Raw genomic sequence first — 24,306 nt, forward strand, 5'->3', positions numbered from 1 at the left:
CAAAGCTCCTCCTATGCATAGGATAGGATAAAAGAGTTTTACACTTGGGTCAATTGCTTTTATGAGATTGTTTTCGTGACTTAAATCCATGACTCCTAAACGTATGATATTTTTTACCATTGCATCAAGACTTTTTTAATGCTCTCCCTTAAAAGAAAAAAAGAAAAAGAAATGCCAAATTCACTCTTTAAGTCATTTTCAATCTAAAAAGATGATATTGATACTTGAAAATTCCAGTGGATTTGAATATGGAATTGATTCCAAATCTCAATTGATGTTCATGTGAAGTACCTATTAAATATAGATTGGGAATGGAAATAACCTTTAAAACAATCCATATTAGGTACGATCTCTAGTGGTGGGACGATATTTTATTCTCCTTACTAGTCTCTACGAGTTAATATTCTTAATTATACCACATAGGATGAGAACTTTTGATGGATGGGACATTTTAGAGGCAATTCTTAAATATGTATTCTTAATACAACTTTTACATGGCATCTTTGGCAACGCCAAAGAAATTTAGATGGAAAATTTTGATTGATCATACAAAAATTAGAAATATAAGAAGTCTTATCAAACAAATTGCACTTTATTGATTTTGAGTGTCCTTCTTGATCGATTCGTTATGAGTATATGTTATAAGCACCGATAATATAAATAATATGAATTTTCACACTATCACAATAACTTCACCAACAACAATGTGATATATAACTTTTCATATCAAATATGATTTATTAATCTAAAAAAACAAAATAATAACTTATATAACCACTTAAATTAAACTTAGTAAATTAAATTGATTCTCTTTTATTTTTATTTTTTATCTGATACCATAGAAAACAACTTGTCTTCTTAGAGATAGAGGTAAGATCTGCATATATACTACCCTCTCCAGATCTCACGTGTGGGATTACACTGGATTGTTGTTGTTGTTATTATACCGGAGAAAAGATGCAAATGCAGTGAGCATATACTAACCTCTATTTCTATCACCATGTCATGTCCACCACCAAAGCATATAATTAAATCTCTTTCCTTTCTCCATTGTCTCAATAACCACCACTAAAACTTCTCCATTATTATTCCACAAAGCAGTGCCACACAAGAATCTTTCAAGAAAGGAAAGATATGACCTTTCTGCCTCCATGTTGCCACACCAACGGAGTACACATAATCATTTTTTTGCCCACCATATAATTGCCATATTCTCTGGCTATTTACTCTTTTTTTTTTGAGTATCTGTTCCCTAATCTTCTATGGAATCAGTCCTTAAAATCTACTGATTCAGTGCACTACAGAAAGGAAAAAGGAAAAGAAAATATACAACACAAAATGTGGTGATATTCTCTAGGGTTAATTCTTCCCTACGTGACAATTCGCCTTTTTTCTCCCCAAGGCCACAGGAGAGCTACCAATCGAAAAAAGTAACTGACAGAACATGTTCTTTGCTCCCCGTTGTCTCCCTTCATAAACTAGACTAGTTTTTTTTACCTTACTTATAAATTTTCATGGCCACTTGCTTGAGGTCTATAAACTAACACATTTTGTTTAGTTGAAATTTGAAAACAGAATTTTTAAAAGTTGAAGTTGTGTTTGGAAATGTATTTTATTTATAAAAAAAATTAAAATTTTGTGAATGGAAGAAATTACTCTAAACTAATTTTTGGGAACTCGAAAAACATTCTCAATTTTTTTTTCAAAATCTGATCATATTCCATAAACAAACAGTATTTTCAAATATCTTTTAAAAAAAGTAGCCAAAATTATGGCCAAATGGAAGCTTTGTATTTTCTCAATTCCTTTCGTTATTAGGTAATTTTCAACACTTAAATAAAGTACAACAGTAACAAAGTGATGGAACTAGATAACCAAAATAAAGAGAAGTTTAAATACGTTCAACAAACTTATGGTTTGAAACATACATTTAAGTGGCTATGAAAGAAAACGACCTTAGTCGAAATATAGCTGATAAATGTATAAAAAGTTTAAAATTAAATTATTCTTTAATATAAAAAAAGTATTATTTTTTAAATGCAAACTAAATAAGAAAGAGTAGAAAATAAAACATATGGAAGTAGTATTATTTAATCTAAGGTAGCTCATTAAATTCTCTCTCAAGTTAAAATGAAACTAAAGGAAGTAAAGGTGCACCAGGCTTACTCAATTGGTAAATCACTTAAACCATCAACCGATAAGTTGAAATTTCCTGTCAAGCGATATACATATGGAGTATGATTTAAGTGGGCACACTATTAATCAATCTTTTTGTGATGGGATAGAGGGTAAAAAGACCTAAAAAATGTCAAAAGTACCGTAGAGCTGCATCACATTTTTAGCACAATAATGGGGGTTTATGGTACATTTCAAGAAATTTTAGTCAAAATTGTCCATTATGTTTGGGGGTAAGTCTAATTTTGTCCTTTATCTATTGCTCTGAGCACTTATTGTCCTTTAAGTTTGCTAAACTTGAGCAGGTTTAGTCCACTTAACAAAAGATCTAAACTGATGGGTAAAAAAACTTTCAATACTCAAATTTTACAGAACCGATGTAGTGAACCTAAACCTGTTTAACGGGTCGAGTTGACCCGGTTCCGGACCGTCCTAGACCGGTAGTAAATCGGACCGTCCCGGACTGGTGGAAGGGGGCCGGGTAGGGCTGGGTTTGGGGGGTTTGGGGGTTAGTCCGTATATATTTTTTTACCGGTTAATCGGACCGGTCAAACCCGGTCAATGAAAATTACTGTTGAACCGGTTAACTGGACTGACCCGGTTGAGAAAAATAGTAATCGGTCGGTCACCAATCTTGGCCGGTTGCCAAGTTTTTAAAATCGGGCTTAACTAGTTCGGTCCCAACCGATGAAAAATTGAACCGGAACGACCGGCCTGGCCCACCCCTTTGTCACCTTTAAGATTGTAGAAACAAGTGTGATAATTTTTTTTAAAAAAATTAAAAAATAGTCGTTGAACCGGGTCGGGCCGGTCCGGTTAACCGGTTCAAAAGTAACTTTCATTGACTGGGTTTGACCGATCTGGTTAACCGCTAAAAAAATATATACAGACCAACCTCCTTACTCCCCCAAACCCAACCCTACTCGGCCCTCTTCCACCGAGCCGGTCCGAAACCGGGTCAACCCGACCCGTTAAACAGGTTTAGGTTCACTACATCGGTTCTGCAAAATTTGAGTATTGAAAGTGTTTTTACCCACCAGTTTGGATCTTTAGTTATGTTGACTAAACCTGCTCAAGTTTAGCAAACTTAAAGGACAATAGGTGCTCACGGCAATAGATAAAGGACAAAGTTAGACTTACCCCCAAATATAAGGGACAATTTTGGCTAAAAACTCTTAAGTGGACTAAACCTGCTCAAGTTTAGCAAACTTAAAGAACAATAAGTGCTCAGCGCAATAGATAAAAGATAAAGTTAAACTTACCCCCAAACATAAGGGATAATTTTGGCTAAAAACTCTCCATTTCAACAATAGGGTTGGTAGGGCCTAATTTCCCGCCATCTGATCGATAGTTCCAACCGCCATTGCATATTGTTTTGGTAAAAGAAAGATAACAAAAGAATCAAGGATTCTTGAAATGTGAAAATAATAAAGATGGTGGTAATTACTTGCTAATGAGTTTGTGAGCAACCATTGTTGAGTTAGTTCTATAAGATAATAACTTCTTGCCTAAACTCATGGCCGTCCAATCCTAAATTTTGATGGATTCAACCTCGCTTTGAAATTATGAGTTTAGATATAATATTTGTTTAAGTTTTAGTGAATTGTTATATATATACTTAGCGACACATAAAAAATATAGAGTTACCTGAGGGCCGTACCTGCCGATGCTGATTTGTACCTATGATCTAAAGTTTCCATCACCATCCTCTGACCTCTATCTATGAGCCTATGACTTAAATTGCATTCCTGATAATTTTAACCGAAACAACGAAAGATTTACATGAATCACGCTTAGGGAAATTTCGTCTGTATTAAACGAAATTGGAATATCTAATAAAGAAAAGTATATTTTAGACCGATAGAAAAATTAAGGAAACATTCACAATCATAAGTAGGGGTATACAAAGAAAATTGATAAATTATACCAACCCGATAATTCGAGTCAAACCGAGAAAAAAAACTCGATTGCGGTTTGCTTTGATTTTGTTTGGTGTTGGAAAATAAAACCCGGCCATAATTGATTTGGTTTGATTTTAACTAAAAAAGTCAAACCGAAACCAAACCAATCCGACATTACATTTATACAATTTTTAAAAATATTTTATGCATATAAACATTTATTGTAATATAATTTATAAATATTTCTTAAACTTGTTCACAGTTTTATCTTTAAAAGATTATTTAAAGTTTGGACTTAATATTCTTGAATGGTCCAATAAATTTTATAGCCCATAAAAGTAGTAAGTCAAATAAAGTTCAAATCAATACTAATGCTAATAAAGAAAATTCAATTCAACACTATGAATGATAATAGTGTTGGATATCTATTTTTTAGTTTTGCATTGATTTATAATGAAAATGTATAACCTAGTTTATCTTCTTTTTTTTTAATGCTTAGTTATGTAATTAATAGTACTTTTTAGTTGTACTTAATTTAGCGCAAAGCTATATAGTATTTTTAGATTATGTTAATTTTTATTATGATATATTAATTAGTAATATTTTCTTTATGCGATTTTATTATCTATGTTATTGAATATTTTAGTACAATATTATGACTCATCTCATATTATTATTTTATTTTCTTGAAAAATACATTATATAGTTGTATCTTACTAGGAGTAAAATAAATATTTGGAGCACAAGTTACATATTTTGTGCTATTAAGACTTTACCGAAAAAAACCCAGAAAATTCAAAAAAAAACCGAAATACCCCAGAAAATCCGAGATTGAAAAACCCGACTTTATTGGTTTGGTTTGGTTTATAAATTTAAAAATCCGACACCATTGGTTTGGTTTAGTAATTAAAAAATTTGAACCAACCCGACCTATGTACACCCCTAATCATAAGTGACGCGAACTTTGTCAAGTGAGTGAGGTAGCTGAAACTTACTGTAACACCCCGGGAAAAAAATTTGAAGTACTTAAGTGGTAAGCCCGGTAAAATTTTGGCGAAAAAGTATATTTCTGCGGTCCATTATGCGACCGCAGAATCACTCTGCGGACTGCAAAATGGCCACAGAGTGAGGCAGTTAATTGAACCAATTGGAAGCAATTATGTGGTCGACTATGCGACCGCATAGTGACCGCATACACAGACAGATCTTTTGGCTATTTTGTAACCAACTATGTGACCGATATGCGGTTCGCATATTGGTTATGCGATCGTATACCTTGTTCCGGGGCTCCATTTTTGGGTTTTTAAAACCTGACCTTATTTCATTAAATACACTCTTTGGATTATTTTTGAGCTATTATCTGACATTTTAGAGTGAGAGAGGGTGCCCTAGAGTGAGAAGGTGTTCTCCAATATTTGTCCTTCAAATCCTGCCCAAGTTTTGGAAGATTAAGAAGGGAAAACTCACTAGGTCTTCATCCTAGAGGTAAGATTCTACACACTAACCCTCACTTTCGAATTTTGTGTAGAATTGGATAATTAGCAAAATAATTTCTGGGCAGTACGGTTGTTTATTTACATGCATGTGATATCAAGGGGTGTAGGAATTTTTTTTAACTAGGCATGGTAAATATTGGATTGTGGGATGATGGAATTCTCCATAAAAAGGGCCTTGAAACATTAATGCACACCTAGTATTTGATAAAATGCTCAAATGAGCTAGGACCATAATCATCTTCCTAATTTTAGTTCAATTTGTTATATTTCTAAAATATATTGAAGTTGCTAAGAATTTCGGAATATTTAGCGTGTAAGGAAGCTCAAATGAGGTATGTTGGCTAAACTCTTCTTTAAGAATTGAAATTCTCATTATCCTTGTAAGCTCTGAGATGTTGATTATAAATCGAGTATTCCGATAATTTTTGTAATGAAGATATATGTTCAATTCGTATTTCAAATTCTCTTATCATATTGCATTATAAATTGTGGATGTGTCCCAAACTATGGATTACGTTTTCACATGTTATAATTTTTAGTCGTGATTTATGTGAAAGTTATTATGCCAAGTTGTGTAGAGATTGTGATTGTGATACACCTCCACACGCATACATTGGGGTGAGGCGGCATAACTGCTTTGTGTGGGGATTATCGTATAGAGATTATGATTGTGACACACTTCCACCCGCATATATATTGGGGTGAGGCGGCATGACCGCTTTGAGTATCGATTATGATATTGTAGGACTACACCTCCACTCGCTTACATTGGGGTGAGGCGGTACGACCGCTTTGTGTATGATTTTGGTATTGCTGTGGCACCACCACCCGCATACATTGGGGTGAGACGGCATAGCCGCTTTGTGTAGGTTCTTGGTACTGTGGTTATACATCCACCCGCATACACTGAGGTGAGGCGGCAGGGCCGCTTGATTAGAGTTGTGGTATTATACGTACACCTCCACCTGCATATATTGGGTGAGGCGGCGGGGCCGCTTTGTGTGAAGATGGTTATAGAGGATCTCATCTTAAATCCTATAAATATTGTTGATATCTTTTAATAAGCTTGCTATGGTTGATACAGTTATCTATATTATTCTATTTTCACACCGGTTCATCATAATTATCTTGTATTTCTAAATTCTTAAATTGGTATTTAGTTTTCATACTAGTACTATTCGACAGTACTAACGTCCATTTTGCCAGGGGCACTGCATCTTTAAATGGATACAGGTGATTCCACAGCAGGAGATATTGATCAGTGATAGCAGTACACCTTATTCCCTGTTGACTTGGTGAGCCCCACTTCATCCCGGGGTCATGTATCTTTTGTTCTTTATGTATTATGGTTGAGGTATAGTCGAGGCCTTGTTGCCGGCATTATCATTGTACTCTTCTTTATCTATAGAGACTCCGTAGACATAGTATGGTTTGTGTATTGGTACTGGGAAAGACAAACTATGCTATGTTATGGTTGTATTACTTGTCCATTTGAGACTTTAAAAATGGTGAAACTTATGGTAAGAAATTGGTATTTGCAGACACGACCACTTTATTGTTTAAATAAGGAAAACATATATTCTTTTTATTTATGAATGAGTTTGGGTAGAAGAAATCTAACATGCTTGCTCGGTCGAGTTCACTCGGTTGAGCGCCGGTCGCGCTCTACGGTTTTGGGACGTGACACTTACGTGTGTTTGTTTTTATCTCTGAAAAAATGTGTATTTGTTATAAAATATAACTTAAAGAAACAATATGGAACAAGGAAAAACAAGCTAAGAGATATAGAGAGAAAGAGAGGAGAGATTCTTATTTCTTCTTCAATTGTGTGTATTTTTCTATCTATTACAAGGCCTTTATATAGGCATGAAAAGTGAATAAAATATGTCATTGAATATTTCATTAAGCATTTGAGATGAATATCATGGAGGAAGAGTAGACATCTACCATAATTTGATATTTTTTATAATACCCCCTGGATGTCCATAGATAATGTGCATTGTTAAAACCTTATTAGAGAAAAAAAATTCGAGTGAAGGAAAAAGAGTACACATATTTAGAAATACGCTTTTTGGTTGTCTCATTAAAAACCTTGCAAGGAAAACCAAGTGGGACAAAATCTTGTAAGGGAAAAAGAGTACATCTCGTATTAACTCCCCCTGATGAGAGCATCAATTCACATCCTTGAGCCTTCGCATCCCAATCTTGTACACTAGTTTCTTGAAGGTTGACGTCGGTAGAAATTTGGTGAACAAATCAGCCATATTATCACTTGAACGGATCTGTTGTACACTGATATCACCATTCTTTTGAAGATCATGTGTGAAAAATAATTTTGGTGAAATGTGCTTTGTTCTATCTCCTTTTATGAATCCTCCCTTCAATTGAGCTATGCATGCTGCATTGACTTCATACAAAATTGTGGATAGTTTATCACACTTCAAACCACATTTGTCTCGAATAAGGTGTATTACAGACATCAACCATACACATTCTCGACTTGCTTCATGAATAGCAATTATCTTAGCATGATTAGATGAAGTAATCACGATTGATTGCTTAGTCGATCACCAAGATATTGCAGTGCCTCCACATGTAAACATATAACCTATTTGAGATCGAGCCTTGTGTGGGTCATATAAATACCCAACATCGGCATAACCAACAAGATCGGGACTGCAATCATTGCCATAAAATAAGTCCATATCGGTAGTCTCTTTTAGATACCGCAATATGTATTTGATTCCATTTCAATGTCTCCTTGTGGGAGCAGAGTTATATCTTTCTAAGACATTAACTGAAAAAGTTATGTCAGGCCTTGTAGTATTAGAAAAATATACTAGTGCACCAATTGCACTAAGATATGGTACTTCAGGATCAAGAAACTCTTGATTTTTTTCTTGAGGTCGGAACGGGTCCTTATTCACATCAAGTGATCGAACAACCATCGGAGTACTTAATGGATATGCTCCATTCATGTAAAACCGTTTCAATACCTTTTCAATGTAGGAAGATTGATGAACAAAAATCATGTTTGCCAAATGTTCAATTTGCAAACCGAGACATAATTTTGTCTTTCCGAGATCGTTCATCTTGAATTCCTTCTTTAAATAATCAATTGCCTTTTGGAGTTCTGTAGGAGTTCCAATAAGGTTTATGTCATCAACATATACGGCAAGTACAACAAACTCCGATGTTGTTTTCTTTATAAAAACACATGGACAAATGGAATCATTTATATAACCTTCCTTTAATAAATATTCACTAAGGCGGTTATACCACATTCTTCCTGATTGCTTTAGACCATACAAAGATCTTTGCAATTTGATTGAAAATATTTTCCTGGACTTTGAATTATGTACGTCGGGCATTTTAAATCCCTCGGGAATTTTCATGTATTTCTCATTATCAAGTGAGCCGTAAAGGTAGGCTGTAACCACATCCATTAAATGCATGTCAAGCTTTTCATGGACAGCAAGACTAATGAGATAACGGAACGTTATAGCATCCATAACAGGAGAATACGTCTCTTCATAATCGACACCAGGCCTTTGTGAAAATCCTTGTGCAACAAGGCGTGCCTTATATCTTGTACCTCATTTTTCTCACTCCTTTTATGTACAAAGACATATTTATAGCCAACAGGTTTAACACCATTAGGTGTTTGTACTGCAGACCCAAAAACTTCACGTTTCGCAAGTGAATCCAACTTAGATTGGATTGCTTCTTGCCATTTTGGCCAATCACGTCTTTCTCGATATTCTCCAACAGATTGAGATTAAAGATACTCATTATCTTGCATAATTCTAGATGCAACATTGTATGCAAAAACATAATCCACCAATATATTCAATCGATTAAACTTTGTTTCAATATCGATTGGATTTATTGATAGTTCCTTATTTTCTTGAGTCTCAGGCTCATCGATATCCTCATGAATCTCAGGATTGGCTAAATCATGGCATTTTTTTATGAGACTCTTTCGTAGTGTCATCTTGATCATTTATTTTTCTTTTTCTAGGATTTCGATCCTTAGAACCCAATGGTCTGCCACGCTTTAGGCTTGCTTTTGACACATTACTAATGACACTAGAAGATTTTCCAACAGGGACATCAATACGGATTGAAACATTCTCTAGAGGGATATGTGATTTTGTTATCCTTTTCAGATCCGTAAATACTTCCGGCATTTGATTTGCTATTTTCTGCAAATGGATAATCGTTTGTACCTCCTTTTCACAAATAGAGGCACGTGGATCAAGATGAGACAATGATGGATTTTTCACAAAATTTCCTGTTTGATTTCACCAATTTCTCCCCCTAATTTTGGGGAAAATGCCTCATCGAAACGACAATCTGCAAATCGAGCAGTGAACAAATCTCCCGTTAATATTTCGAGGTAGCGAATAATAGAGGGCGATTCAAACCTAACATATATTCCTAACCTTTTTTGGGGACCCATCTTGGTGCGATATGGAGGTGCTACAGGCACATATACAGCGCATCCAAAAATTCTTAGATGGGATATATTAGGTTCATGACCCAAAACTAATTGCAACGGGGAATATTTATGATAATTTGTCTGTCTGAGACGAATTAGCATTGTTGCATAAAAAATAGCATGACCCCAAACAGAAGTGGGTAATTTCGTTTTTATGAGTAACGATCTTGCTTTCAATTGCAGATGTTTAATCAAAGACTCTGCAAGGCCAATTTGAGTGTGAACATGAGCTACATGATGTTTCACTTTTATCCCAATTGATAAGCAATAATCATTAAATGCTTGGAATGAAAACTCAGCAGCATTATCAAGTCGAATAGACTTAATTGGATTATCGGGAAACTGTGCCCGTAATCGAATTATTTGTGCCATTAATTTTGCAAACGCAAGGTTGCGAGATGACAATAGGCACACATGAGACCATCTAGAAGATCCATCTATTAAGACCATAAACTATCTAAACTACCCACTAGGTGGGTGAATAGGTACACAAATATCCCCTTGTATACGTTCCAAAAATGCAGGGGACTCAATCCCAACCTTTGTTGGTGATTGTCTAATAATCAACTTGCCTTGATAACAACAAGTGCAAGAAAACTCATTATTTAAAAGAATCTTTAAATTCTTTAATGGATGCCCATTTGAGTTCTCTATAATTCGTGTCATCATAATTGACCCAGAATGTCCCAATCGATCATGCCAAAGTACAAAAGTATTGGAATTAGAAACCTTTTGGTTTACGATAGAATGTGCCTCAATTGCACTAATTCTTGTCCGATACAAGCCACAAGATAAAGATGAGAACTTCTCAATAACCCTTTTTCTGGCCAGAGACATTCTTGGTAACGATGAGATATTCGAGATTATTCTCATCTATTGTCTCAATATGAAATCCATTTCGACGGATATCTTTAAAACTCAACAAGTTCCTCTTGGACTTGGAGGAGAACATTGCATTCTCTATGATAAGTATTGTTCCCTTAGGCAGAGTTATATTAGCTCTTCCAGAGCCTTCAATTAGATTACTACTACCAGAAATTGTAGTAACATCTGCCTTACACATATTTAATGAGAGAAATATTTCTTCTCTTTGAATATTGTATGTGTTGTACATGAATCAATTAAGCAAATACTTTTACAATTGAACTTTGATCCAAGTTTGCTTTGAAAGATATCCATATTTGCTTCCCATGGTTTGACATACAAAAGAAGTATATTAATAAATATTAGTATTTTTAGAGAAAAGGAAAAAGAAATAAAGTTAAACCAATAATTCAATAGTGACTTTTTAATGCATTTTCTAGAAAATTCTAATTATTATACAAATAATTACGCAGAAAAAATAATACAATTATAAGTACATTACACATATGAGTAATACAACTATAACAAATTTATTTACATGTATAAGTTATTTGCATTTTTCTATACATTGTGTGAAAAATAATTGATCCGTATAAGAAAGAACATACTTAGTTGCTTCTCTTTTCTTTATTCATAGTATTTCATCCATGTACATGAAAAACATTAAGGGTGAAGTAACAAAAGTTGTTCAAGGGTGCTTGTAAACCTCTTCTTAAAGAGAATTAAAGTAACGTAAAGAAAAATCAAAAAGCGTTAAATTATCAGTGAGACTAGGACACTAATTACTTAGATATTACTCTTGTTTGTGAAATTTATGAAATTTCGAAAATACATATATTTTTAAAAACTACATAAGAAGTATTATTAAGTGCAATAAAAATTACAAGATGTTTATTCATTAGATACTACAGCTAGGAAATATAAAAATCAAAATGTTCAATCATCTTTAACCACAGATCCATCACCGATCGAGTGATTTATTTTTCCATCAGGGTGCTAAAAAAAATCTGTCACATCCAAGTGGGTGATGTCAAATTCATTTTCATAGACAAAATTAGCTTCAGGAGCTTTATTCTTTAGAGATGCTTGATAAAGCTCAACCAAATATTTTGGTGTGCGACAAATATTTGTTCAATGCTCTTTTCCACCGCAACGATAACATTCGGTTCAACGATAACATTCGGTTTCTGAACCATTTGCCCTTAACCCTTTTCACTTTTGGTAGTTATTTTTTTTTGGGGGGTGATTAACACCAGAAAAATTTCTTCCTTGGCCACGACCACGATCACGAACATGGCCATGACCTTTTCCATACTTAGAATAATGGGAATATACATCATTCACTTCAGGCAATGGTATAGACCCAGTGGGTCAATTTTCATGATTTTTCATGAGCAAGTCATTATTTCGTTCAGCCACAAGGAGAAGAGAAATCAACTCAGAATACTTCTTGAAACCTTTCTCTCGGTACTGCTGTTGCAAGACCATATTGGAGGCATGAAACGTTGTGAATGTTTTATCAAGCATATCATAATCAGTGATAGTATCTCCACAGAGTTTCAATTTAGAAGTAATTCTGAACATCGCAGAATTATATTCAGAAACAGACTTAAAGTCTTGGAGCCTCAGATGAGCCCAATTATATCGCGCTCTTGGAAGAGTGACCAACTTAAAGTCTTGGAGCCTCCAAGTGGGTGATGGTACAAGAAAATCAAGGCCTTAGAACAGTCTTGGGTAGATGCTTTATTGTTGTCTTTAATGTCGTCTCCAAGCCCCATTGCATCTAAATGGATTTCAGCTTCCAACACCCATGTCATATAGTTCTTGCCCGAAATTTCAAGGGCAACGAACTTTCATTTCATAATATCAGTCATAATTAAAAGAAGAGAAAAGTTATACCTTAGTCTTCTCAAAGAGTTTCTTAAGACGATAGAGTATCGTGTTGATAACGTGTTATAAAATATAACTCAAAGTAACAATATGTGACAAGAAAAAATAAGCTAAGAGATATAGAGAGAAAGAGAGGAGAGATTCTTATTTCTTCTTCAATTGTGTGTATTTTCCTATCTATTACAAGACCTTTATATAGGCATGAAAAGTGAAGAAAATATGTCATTGAATATGTCATTAAGCATTTGAGATGAATATTATGGAGGAAGAGTAGACATCCACCATAATTTGATATTTCTTATAACAATATTCATATTTTTCATTTCTGTTTTGCTGTCCCAGTTAGTCATAGTAACTGGTTATATATATCAGTATCAGAGAGCCGAATTGATTGTCTAAGGAAATATTAAGTATTAACTAAACTGTTCATACACATTATCCACGAATCTTATTGATATCTTGAACGTATAATAATTAAGGCTGGGAACTAAAGCTTTATTGCGTTGTTGTTTTGATATTAGAAGTAACACAAAGAAAAGTCCTGTTAGCTTAAACTTCATTGTTTGTTCTCAATACAATGCTTTTGTAACTCCGTGTGTGCTCAGGATATTGTATTGAGTAAAATATGTTATGACACGTGGCCATCCGAGAAAGGGATACGTGGAGTCCAAGTCAGGGAGATGACTGAAGACTGAAGACAATTATTTCGTTTGCTACCGAGAAGAATAATGCTCATAAAGATGTAATAAATGTTCTTCTTCCGATAGTATTCAACAGAGAATATTCATAATATTAAAAGCAGTTTTTCGTTACAAGGAATTTAGAATTTATGTTCACCGTTACATCTTCATAAATGCCCCTTATAATTGACATTAAAGAAGGGAACGACCATAGGACTTTCTTCATAGCTATAAATAATGAGCTCAATTGTCATTGTAAGAGGAGAATTTTCTAGCAAACTTATACTATATTTTATACAAAGATCAATCCAATTTTATCTTCTAATTTCTCGATTCTATTGTTGTTGTGCCCGGAAACCTTATTCCCAGAATTGTTGCTTCTGTTATTTCGTCTATATCTTAAGGTTAAGTATTGCGTAACTCTTCAATTATTTATTTATTTCAGGATCAAATTAATTCACTTATCTAGAAACTACATATAAATTCAACTGTACCATTTTACGGGTAAACAGTTTGACGCCCACCGTGCGGACTAGATAGCCGTGTAATTAAATTGATCCTTGCCTTTTTACTAACGTGTTTTGAACGTTTTTGTCTTAGAAAAATCATAAGAAATGACATATAACATTGTTAACGACATGCACAACCCCGAGATTCGAGGGGATCAACCTCATTCCGAGGACTCAATCAGCGATATCCATAACGAAGGGAGTGATGCTACACCAGTGCATGACAGGCAATATCCTCGACGTGTTTGGGGGACCACTCCCAATGACGCTGAAGAAGAGCATGTCGTCGACGTGGTAAAGGTCTTGCAAGAGCAACAAGCGATTATTCTAGGCCACCTCATGCGACAATATAAAGTTATGACGGAGTTGAAGCAAGCACTTTCGGGAGCTTCAAATAATGCAAACAGACGAGATCTGATCCCTCCCGGGATTCCCATGAATCAAACAATGCGGAGGATCGACAACAACAATCCAAGGGGTAAAATTGGCTCCAATGGGGCGGGGGGAACGGATTCGGTCTCAACAACGAGAACGATTCTTTCAAGAATGAACTTTTACGGTTCATGAGGGAAGTAAATGCCCGCATGGACCAGATCCCTGGCGCATCACCAGTGCTGAAAGGCCCAGAATCGAAGAAGTATACTCAATTGTCGTACAAGCCAAGTGCGGCACCAGAGTTAATCCTGAAGCTGTTCAAAATGCCTGAAATGCCAAAGTATGATGGAACTTCAGACCCCCAGAAGCATATTACCACCTACACAACAACGATTAAAGGGAATGATTTAGCTCCTCACTAAATTGAATTTGTGCAGCTGAAAATTTTTGGAAAAACCCTCAAGAGGGGGGCCTTGGCGTGGTATTCGCTATTATCCGAGCATTCCATAGATTCCTTCGAAATGCTTGCAGATTCTTTCATCAAGGCTCATGCCGGGGCAAAAAAAGTACAAGCCCGAAAGGCCAACATATTCAAGATAGCGCAAGGAGAGTCTGAGCTGCTACGAAAGTTCGTTACCCGATTCCAGAAGGAAAGAATGTTTCTCCTAGCTGTACAAGATGAATGGGTGGCTGCATTCACCAAAAGATTGAATCCGAGGAGTTCAGACGCTTCCTGTAAATTAAAAGAGAGCAAACTCGAGTTTCAAGCAATGACTTGGGCGGACGTCCACAACCGGTATGAATCAAAAATAAGGATCGAAGATGATAATGGTGGTTTTCCATCGTCGACCAAAGGACGAGAAAAGAATAAGGAAAAATCAAAGGATGATTGTGATGCGGATAGGCGGACTTCAAGGGGCCGGTTCTTGCCTTACAACGAAACGAAGGCCATAGCTGAAGTTTCCGGACAACGAATAGGTTCACGATGGACAAGAGGACCGATCGCGGTTGGAATAATCAATCACTGCAGGATAAAAAAGTGGTAGGATCACAGGATCCATCCTACCCCAAATTATAATAATACAACTTCAACGTTAGTATAATGGAATTGGTATCGGCCATGAGAAATATCAAAGAAGCACGGTTCCCAAGACCGATGAGATATGATTCTAAATAGAGGGATCCCAACTTGTGGTGTGAATACCACGGGATAAATGGCCATCGGACATGGGACTGTCGACATCTATGGGAGGAAGTGGAAACGTTACTAAAGAATGGTCACTTTAGAGAATTCTTGAGTGACCGAGCTAAGAACAATTATGGTTATAACCGAGACAATGCGGAGCCCTTGAAAGCGGGAGAAGATCCCCCGCAACAAACAATCAACATGATCTTCGGAGGGAACGAGATTAACAGGGTCACCTTTTCAGCAGCAAAGAAGATGAAAGTATCAATAACTCATAGCAAAAGGCTTCAGGAAGACGATATCACTTTTAAGGAGGAGGACGCAGATGGATTGTTGCTACCATACAATGAAGCATTGGTAATTTTTTTAAATGTGCTAGAATTTAAGATTAAACGTGTTTTAGTGGATCGAGGGAGTTCGGCTAATATCATACAATGGAGAGTACTGGAGCAAGCTAAACTCATCGGAAGCGTTATTCCGGCCACAAAGCTCCTCGCTAGATTCAACCTCACAAGTGTGACAACTCGGGGAGAAATTTTATTACTCACAAATGCTAAAGGAGTAATGAAAATAACTCTTTTTGAAGTGGTAGATGGTGATATAGGCTACAACATCATTCTGGGAAGGCCATGGTTGCACGAGATGAAAGTTGTACCATCAATTGCTGAAATTTCCAACACCCGAGGGAATTAAGCAGATAAGGGATGACCAACCGGCGATAAGGCAGATGAATGTAATTTCGGTCTCTAATAGCAAATGAAGGGAACACGTGGCACAACAATTACAGGGCCCGACACCTACTCCTAAACTAGATGAAATTAGCCAGGCGTCGAAAGATAATCAGGTGCCGAGATATTTCCAAGTTCCAGAGGAGACCGATGCGACGAAGTTCACAGCGGAAGAGCTGGAGCAAGTAGTATTGTTCGAGGAATTCCTAGAAAGGAAATTCTACCTGGGGATAGGACTGCACCCGAAACTCAGGTCCGACTTCATTAAATTTCTTAAATCTAACGCCGATTATTTTGCATGGTCGCATGAGGAAATGACAGGTATCCCGATAGAGGTAGCCATACACAAGTTAAGCTTGGATCCTAACATACCTCCATTAAGACAAAAGAAGCGCCCGATCGCCGAAGTCAGGAATAAATTTGTCAAATAAGAGGTAACCCGCTTATTTAATATCGGTTCGATCCGGTATGTAAGGTATCCAGACTGGTTAGATAATGTAGTTGTAGTTCCTAAAAATAATAATAAGTTTCGCATGTACGTAGATTATAAAGATCTTAAAGAGGTGTGGCCGAAAGACTCGTTCCCACTGCCAAACATCGATCAAATGATTGATGCCACAGCCGGGCATGAGTTAATGAGTTTCCTCGATGCTTATTCTAGGTACAACCAAATTAAGATGAACCCGGAAGATCAGGAAAAAACTTCATTTATAACAAGTTTCGGTATATATTGTTACAATGTGATGCCTTTGGGTTGAAAAACGCCGGAGCCACTTATCAACGACTCGTGAACAAAATATTTGAAAATCAAATAGGAATAACTATGGAAGTTTATATAGACGATATGCTCGTTAAGTCTTCAAATGCAGGTGATCATCTTAAACATCTGCAAGAGGCTTTCGACATTCAAAGAAGCATAATATGAAGCTTAATTCCGAGAAATGCGTGTTTGCGGTCAGCTCCGGTAAGTTTCTGGGATTTCTGGTATCGCAATGGGGGATTAAAGTAAACCCCGATAAGATCAAGGCCATAGAGGATAACTCGGACCAACTGACAATCGTGAAGGAAGTCCAAAGGATTACAGGGAGATTGGCAACTTTGAGCAGATTTATTTCCCGATCGTCAGAAAAGTATCATCATTTTTTTGCACTGCTCAAAAAGAAAAATAATTTCGAGTTCACCTCAGAGTGCCAGCAGGCTTTGAAGGATTTATAGAAGTACTTGTCACGCCCTTCAATGCTTTCAAAATCAAAATAAGGGGAAACATTGCTGGTTTACCTTGCGGTCTCAGAAGTTGCGGTAAGTGCGATTTTAGTCAGAGAAGACGATGGTACGCAATCTCCCATTTATTATATTAGTAGAGTTTTAACGGGAGCAGAAACTCGTTATCACATTTGGAAAAATAAGCCTTAGCTCTTGTAGTCGCCACTCGAAATCTGAGGCCCTATTTCCAATGCCACTCGATAGCCGTGGTGTCTACTTTCCTTTGTGGAACATCCTTAATAACCTGAGTTCTTGGGTAGATTTGCCAAATGGTCCATCGAAATGAGTGAGTTCGACATAGAATATAATCTGAGGACTGCAATTAAATGGCAAGTCTTGGCTGTCTTCGTGGCCGATTTCAGTTCGGTATTATTGCCTCAGGCAACCAAGAAAGTAATGATGATGTCAGAATCGACATCAGGGGTTTGGACCTTATTTACGGATGGATCTTCCAACGTAAAAGGGTTCGGGCTCGGTATAGTCTTAATCATGTCGCATTTGATTTCGATGACCTCAGATGGCTTATCTGTATTAGGTAAAATATGTTATGACACGTGGCCGTCCGAGAAAGGGATACATGGAGCCAAAGACAAGGAGATGACTGAAGACTGAAGACAACTGTTTCGTTTGTTACCGGAAAGAATAATGCTCATAAAGATGTGTTAAATACTCTTCTCCCGTTAGCATTCTATAGAGAATATTCATAGCATTAAGAGTAGTTATCCATTACAAGCAATTTGGCATTTATGTTCACCGTTACATATTCATAAATGCCCCTCATAATTGACATTAAAGAAGGGCACGACCCTAGGACTTTCTTTATAGCTATAAATAGTTAGCTCAGTTGTCATTATAAGGGGGAATTTTCTTACAAACTTATACTATATTTATAGAAAGCTCAATCCAATTTTATCTTCTGATTTCTCAATTCTTTTGTTGTTGTGCCCAGAAACCTTATTCCCGGAATTGTTGCTTATGTTGCTTTGTCTATATCTTAAGGCTAAGTATTGCATAACTCTTCAATTATTTATTTATTTCAGGGTCAAATTAATTCACTTATATAGAAACCACATATAAATTCAACTGTACCGTTTTACGGATAAACAAATACATGCAAGAATTATAAATATTTCAAGGCAAGTATAATATATATGAAAGAATTAAATTTTTTTAACAAATACTATATTAATTATGAACCCGGAATTTCAAAATTATGATATTACTACATAAATATTTTATCCATTATAAATTGGTCTACATAACAACATAGTATTATTTAATAAAAATTGCTGCAAATGTAAAATTTTAACACAAGTATAATATATATGGAAGGATAAATTTTGTTTAACAAATACAATATTAAATTCGAATTAATCGGACTAAAAAAAATCCATCGCGGAAGGAGAGCCCAAAAAGATGACAACACATCCCACCTATGTGACGACAGTTAGAAGTACAAAGTTTTTCCTTTTTCTTTTGTTAGAAGTACGAAGTTGACCACAGTTTATTTTGTGAAGACTACGCTATAGTTAATACTATATACTACTACTGTTTTACCACTTTGCTACTCTCGAGGTCTTTTAATACACTTTCATTCACTCTCTTCTAAAGCACGTTTGCCTCACCCTTTCACTTAACTACACATCACTCCCATCTTCTTTTGCAAATAGATCGGCACTACTTTATAAGGGTTGGACCTTATTGTTAGAAAGAAAACTTGGGGATTTATTTTATACTTTCTTTAATCTTTTCGTAGATTTTTGGTTTCGTATTTTCCGTCTCACATCACTATCAACGTCATCTATTTACAATTTTAAGCTAAATGAAGAGAAAAGTCTGAAACTTGGAAAATTAGGATAATTAATTGGAGACGTGGCAGATGGAAAATGTTGCAAAACCCAAGGCTACATTCTAGTCAAGACAAGAACTAATGTGAGAACATTAACGTTTACTCGATCCTTAGCCATCCATTGTCTATTACATTTCCAACATAATTATTAAAAATTTATCTGCAATTACTTAATAAATAATATAATTTCTTAAATAACTTTAAACCTACTGTCAATGGCAAAAAACTTAAAGATCTTATCATAAAAAGTTTGTCTTTGTGAGCTAGCGCAACTGGCCGCTTCGTGCAGAAAAAAAAAAGAAGAAGAAGAAGAAGAGGGAATCACACATAAAAAGGCAATGCTATTTATCGTAGTTACATAATATACTTTTCCTTTTTCAGATTTCTAACCTTCTGAAATACCTCGGGCTGATCTTTAAATACAATTAAAATCGGAAAAAAAAAAAGAATATTGCATCTGTCGGTCGTTCTTTAACAAGTTAATTGTGTTGAAAAACATTTCAAGTGTATAATTGTTTCCTTCGATGGTTTTCTTGTATGGACAGTCATTTGATTTATTAGACTGTGAGGTAAGAAATCTTGCATATAATTACTAATCAAAAGAGGATATTCATTGATTTGATGGACTAGAAAAGGATTACACTACTTACACCGAACAAGAGAATGATATACCACAAATTGCATGTATATATTCTCATGTACCTCGTTAAAAAGATACGAAAATTGTTGGACTTATCCGAACCAAAGATACTCTAAATATGATTTGATATTGTTCGGTGGACCAAGATTCCTATACTTTATATGTTTTCAATCTTCTCATCTCATATTATAGTACTTTATTCATACATTCAATAAAAATAATATAATTAATTATGACTAACTTAATCACCTTACTTTAGGAGACGAAAAAAGTAAGGTTGCTCTTCATGTGGCAATTAAAGTATATTAAAAGCCCTCGTCCATGTTATTGCTTCTAAATGCGTCCTTTTGGTAATATGCATCTGCGTATTAGTAAGATACTTCTTTATAAATGATGTAACTTTGAGTGAATTACAATATAATCGTATTATTGCAACTCACACACAAGCTACTTACTACAATATAAAGTAGAACAATCAACAAATATTATATGAAATAAGAACTTGTGTATTATTTATTTATGCATTTAATATTAATATAACAATAATAATATTAAACATAATAATATTTTTAATGAAGTTTTGGCTATTGAAACTTTTTCTGATTATAAAAATGGACAAGGTCCGTAAACTATAAATCAAAGTAGATTTTTTGGCATTCGGATACCGAATCGCATACTTCTTAATTTTTAATTCAAAGGAGTCATAAATAAATAATTATCAAGTAAATGTCATCGAGAGGAAATAATCATTCATGTTATAATTAATCATCAAGTGTTCTTTATTTTTGTTTCTGTTAAGCAGTTAAATTTTTTAATACTTATGATATTAATTAATAGATATTGACATTATCCTCTACAATAATATAGTAGTAAATGAAATTACCAAAATTGGTCAAGACATTTGCGCGTAATTATATGTTGGATGACCACTTTGTCCGTATTTTAAGGGTAAGAAACGTTAGTTATTGTTGAAGAAATTCAACCCAAAAAAGAAAAACTGAAAATATAACTCCCGTTAGAAATTTCTTCCTTTCTGGCATGAATTGTTTCTCACGCTCCTTAAAAGAGTTGAAACAAAAGGAGTAAACCAAACCCTTTATTTCTGAAGTGCTACCAGACAGAAAATGACAAAACATATGAAAGAAATGTTAAAAATTGGATAAACTATTGTGATGTATGAAAAAAGAAAACATTAACCAAATGGAAGAGAATTTGTCACAGTACTAACTTGATGAATATATAAGACGTCTATTAATTTTGTAATACCAGATAGTTGTCAATTAACTGTAAAAATTGATGTATAATTTTATAATAGATATCAAGCTATGAATAAAGTTGGGCAAAGATTACTTTTAACCCGCAGCTGAAACTATGTACCTCCGCTGCCGCAGAAATGTATAAAATTTATATATTTTTTTGTAGATAACATATAAAATATGCATGTATATAAAAAATATATAAAATATATATATTTTTTGGCTTTTATTTCAAGAGTGACTATATAATGTCATTTTTTCAAAAACTTTTTATCTCCGCCACCCCTCTATAATTCCAGTTTCAAGCATAGGACATAAAGGTAATTTTGGCATAGGAGTTTTAAGGATCACATCGTCTATCCCTTTAACTGAAAACGACTGCAAGCAACCTGTGGTCTACCTGTATATATGTATCCCTCTCACATTAATAATTTCATATTAATCTTTTTTTTTTCTGGATATCCAATTAATCAAATAACAAAATAAAGTACTCCATTAGTTTATAACCATGTCTCTCTCTTTCTCTCTATATATAAATGAGATATGACGCGCAAACACCGACTCAAAACGTTTTGTTTTGGTTTTTTAGGCTTTTAGTTGTTTCTCTGCAGTTGCTCTTTTGTCTCCAAAACACCCAAAAAATTAAAAAAACTCCCTAAAGCTGAAGAGAGAAAATGGTGGATCTTCAGAAAGTTTGCTCCATGTGCGGCGACGTCGGCTTCCCGGAAAAGCTCTTCCGCTGCTGCAAGTGCCACCACCGCTACCAGCACTCGTATGCTCCGCCACCCCTCCCTACACACACACACACACACTCATACATCATGTTGATGATGATTTTCTTAATTAGAATTGCTTTTACCCATCGTTGAAATTAACTTTTTTATTTTATTTTAGATATTTCTTTCTTTCTTGGCATTAACTTTCTTGGGAAACTTTAGTCCACAGATTGGTTTGCTTTTATAGTCTTTTTGACTGATTTTATGATCGTACTCCTTTTGTTTTGCCTTTTTCTTGTTTGTGGCAAACCAGACATGACATTAGTCCACCGCCACCATGCCCTATTTGAGGGAACACACATATATCCTAGCCAGACTTTCAATACTTATTCCTCATAATTCAGAAATTTTAGTCAGTGATCATATAATGATGATTAGGCCATGTTATGTTAATTAGTTCACCTTTATGGTAGATACTACGTTATTTAGAAATCTTCTAGTCCTGTCAGAAATTTATATATTTTTATTTTGTATGATAGTAGTATGAGATCATGAGCTTAAATGACGCGAGTTTGCTTGGAATTATATTATTCCGTGCACTTGCAAATACATTTGTTTTAATGTATGTGTAAATATCATACAGGTATTGTAGCAATTACTACAGTGAATTATCAGAGCCAGTTCAGGTATGCGATTGGTGTCAAAGTGAGGAAAGAAGCAGCTCGAGGCGTGGAAATTCGTCTAAGAAATCAGCGGGCGGTAGTAATTCAGGAGTAGGCATAAGCAGCAGATCAGAATATCCAGGTGATAAAATTAAACAGCAGCATGATCATAGGGAAGAAGGAACTCATGATCAAAAGGCAAAGAATAATCACGGCGGAGCACCGTCTCCTCGTACGTCCACTCGTAGGTACAAGCTTCTTAAGGATGTCATGTGTTGAAGAAATTAATTAAAGGAAAGAGAGAAGTTTATTCTCAAGTGGTTAATTAATCATGTTAATATTATGGATAATTGTATGTGTTCTATTTTTCTCTTTTGACCGGTAGAGTTTTTTCTGCCCTATATGTCCTAGCTGAATAAGTTTGTCAAAACGCAATGGAACTCTATGTACAAATTAGTAGTAGATGATAATCAAGCGATATGGGTTTTTCCATATGTCTTCTGATCTCTTATTATATCTTGCTTCACTTTTCTTTTGCGTAATATCTTTTCTTGATAGTTAATTAATTGCCTATCGTCATTAATTATAAGGAAGTTCATGCAGGAAATATTACCACTTTTTTTTTCTTCGACGGAAGAGATTAATCTTAGTGATCTTCTGGATTTAGAATCTAGACGATGTATGAATTGAGAGTGTGAATTCTAAAGCATATAGTATATCTTTTAATGCGATTTTACTTATCTTAATTCTAGATGTAAGTTTTACCAAGTCCACAAAAACCTAACTGTCCCAGTAGGGATTATTACTTTCTTGATATAGTAGGGTTTCTGTGGTAGGGGCTGGGCAGTTTGTCTATGTCAATTCACAACTTCTTTGGGTTAGGGAGTAGTGGGTAGGCTTAGGGATGGGGCTAAAGTTGCACTTCCACTTGTGCTCTCTATTTCTTGCATAGTAGAGTCTCTTAAGAGGAAAGGAAAAAAAAAAGAGTTGAGTCTCTTAAGGAGAATTGAATGCGCCTTTAATTCCTTATTGCATAAGAATTCATAGTACCTAAAGCTGGTTACTTTTTCCAGGTTCATTGAAGGTATTTATTGAGACCTCTCTTCCCCCTCTCTTTATTTTTTATTGGAAATAAATTTATAAAAAGTAATATTTTAAATCCCCTGGAAATTAAAGTCAATGAACTTGGTAAATTGTATTATACTACATCGTAATCCAGTGGAATTGCTTTGGGATTTTAAGAAGATTGGTATGAATTAAAGTGACGTTTATCTCCTAGGTAATCAAGATTATATGCTAATTAAGTTTCGGTCTCGAATAAGTTACGTACCTAGCTAGGTGATAAAGCTTTGTCAACTGTTCATCTTTTGTCTACTTCTGTTGTGTCAGCAAAAAGCTCCCTCGAAGTGAAAGATTGAAGTGTCAGTCAAGCCATGGGACATTACTTCGAACGAACAAAATCACTCCCAAACTTCTTAATGTTCCCTTTTTTTCTTCTCATTTTTCTTGTAATGTGGTGTTTGAGTCAAATTGAAGGTACATGATCCGATTATGCTACCTATTACCTCCTATCAATATAAGTATTTAGTTCTCAGCCTATCAAATCTTAAGTGCA

The sequence above is a fragment of the Nicotiana tabacum genome, chromosome 19, assembly GCF_000715075.1.
Source record: "Nicotiana tabacum cultivar K326 chromosome 19, ASM71507v2, whole genome shotgun sequence".
Taxonomy (NCBI): domain Eukaryota; kingdom Viridiplantae; phylum Streptophyta; class Magnoliopsida; order Solanales; family Solanaceae; genus Nicotiana; species Nicotiana tabacum.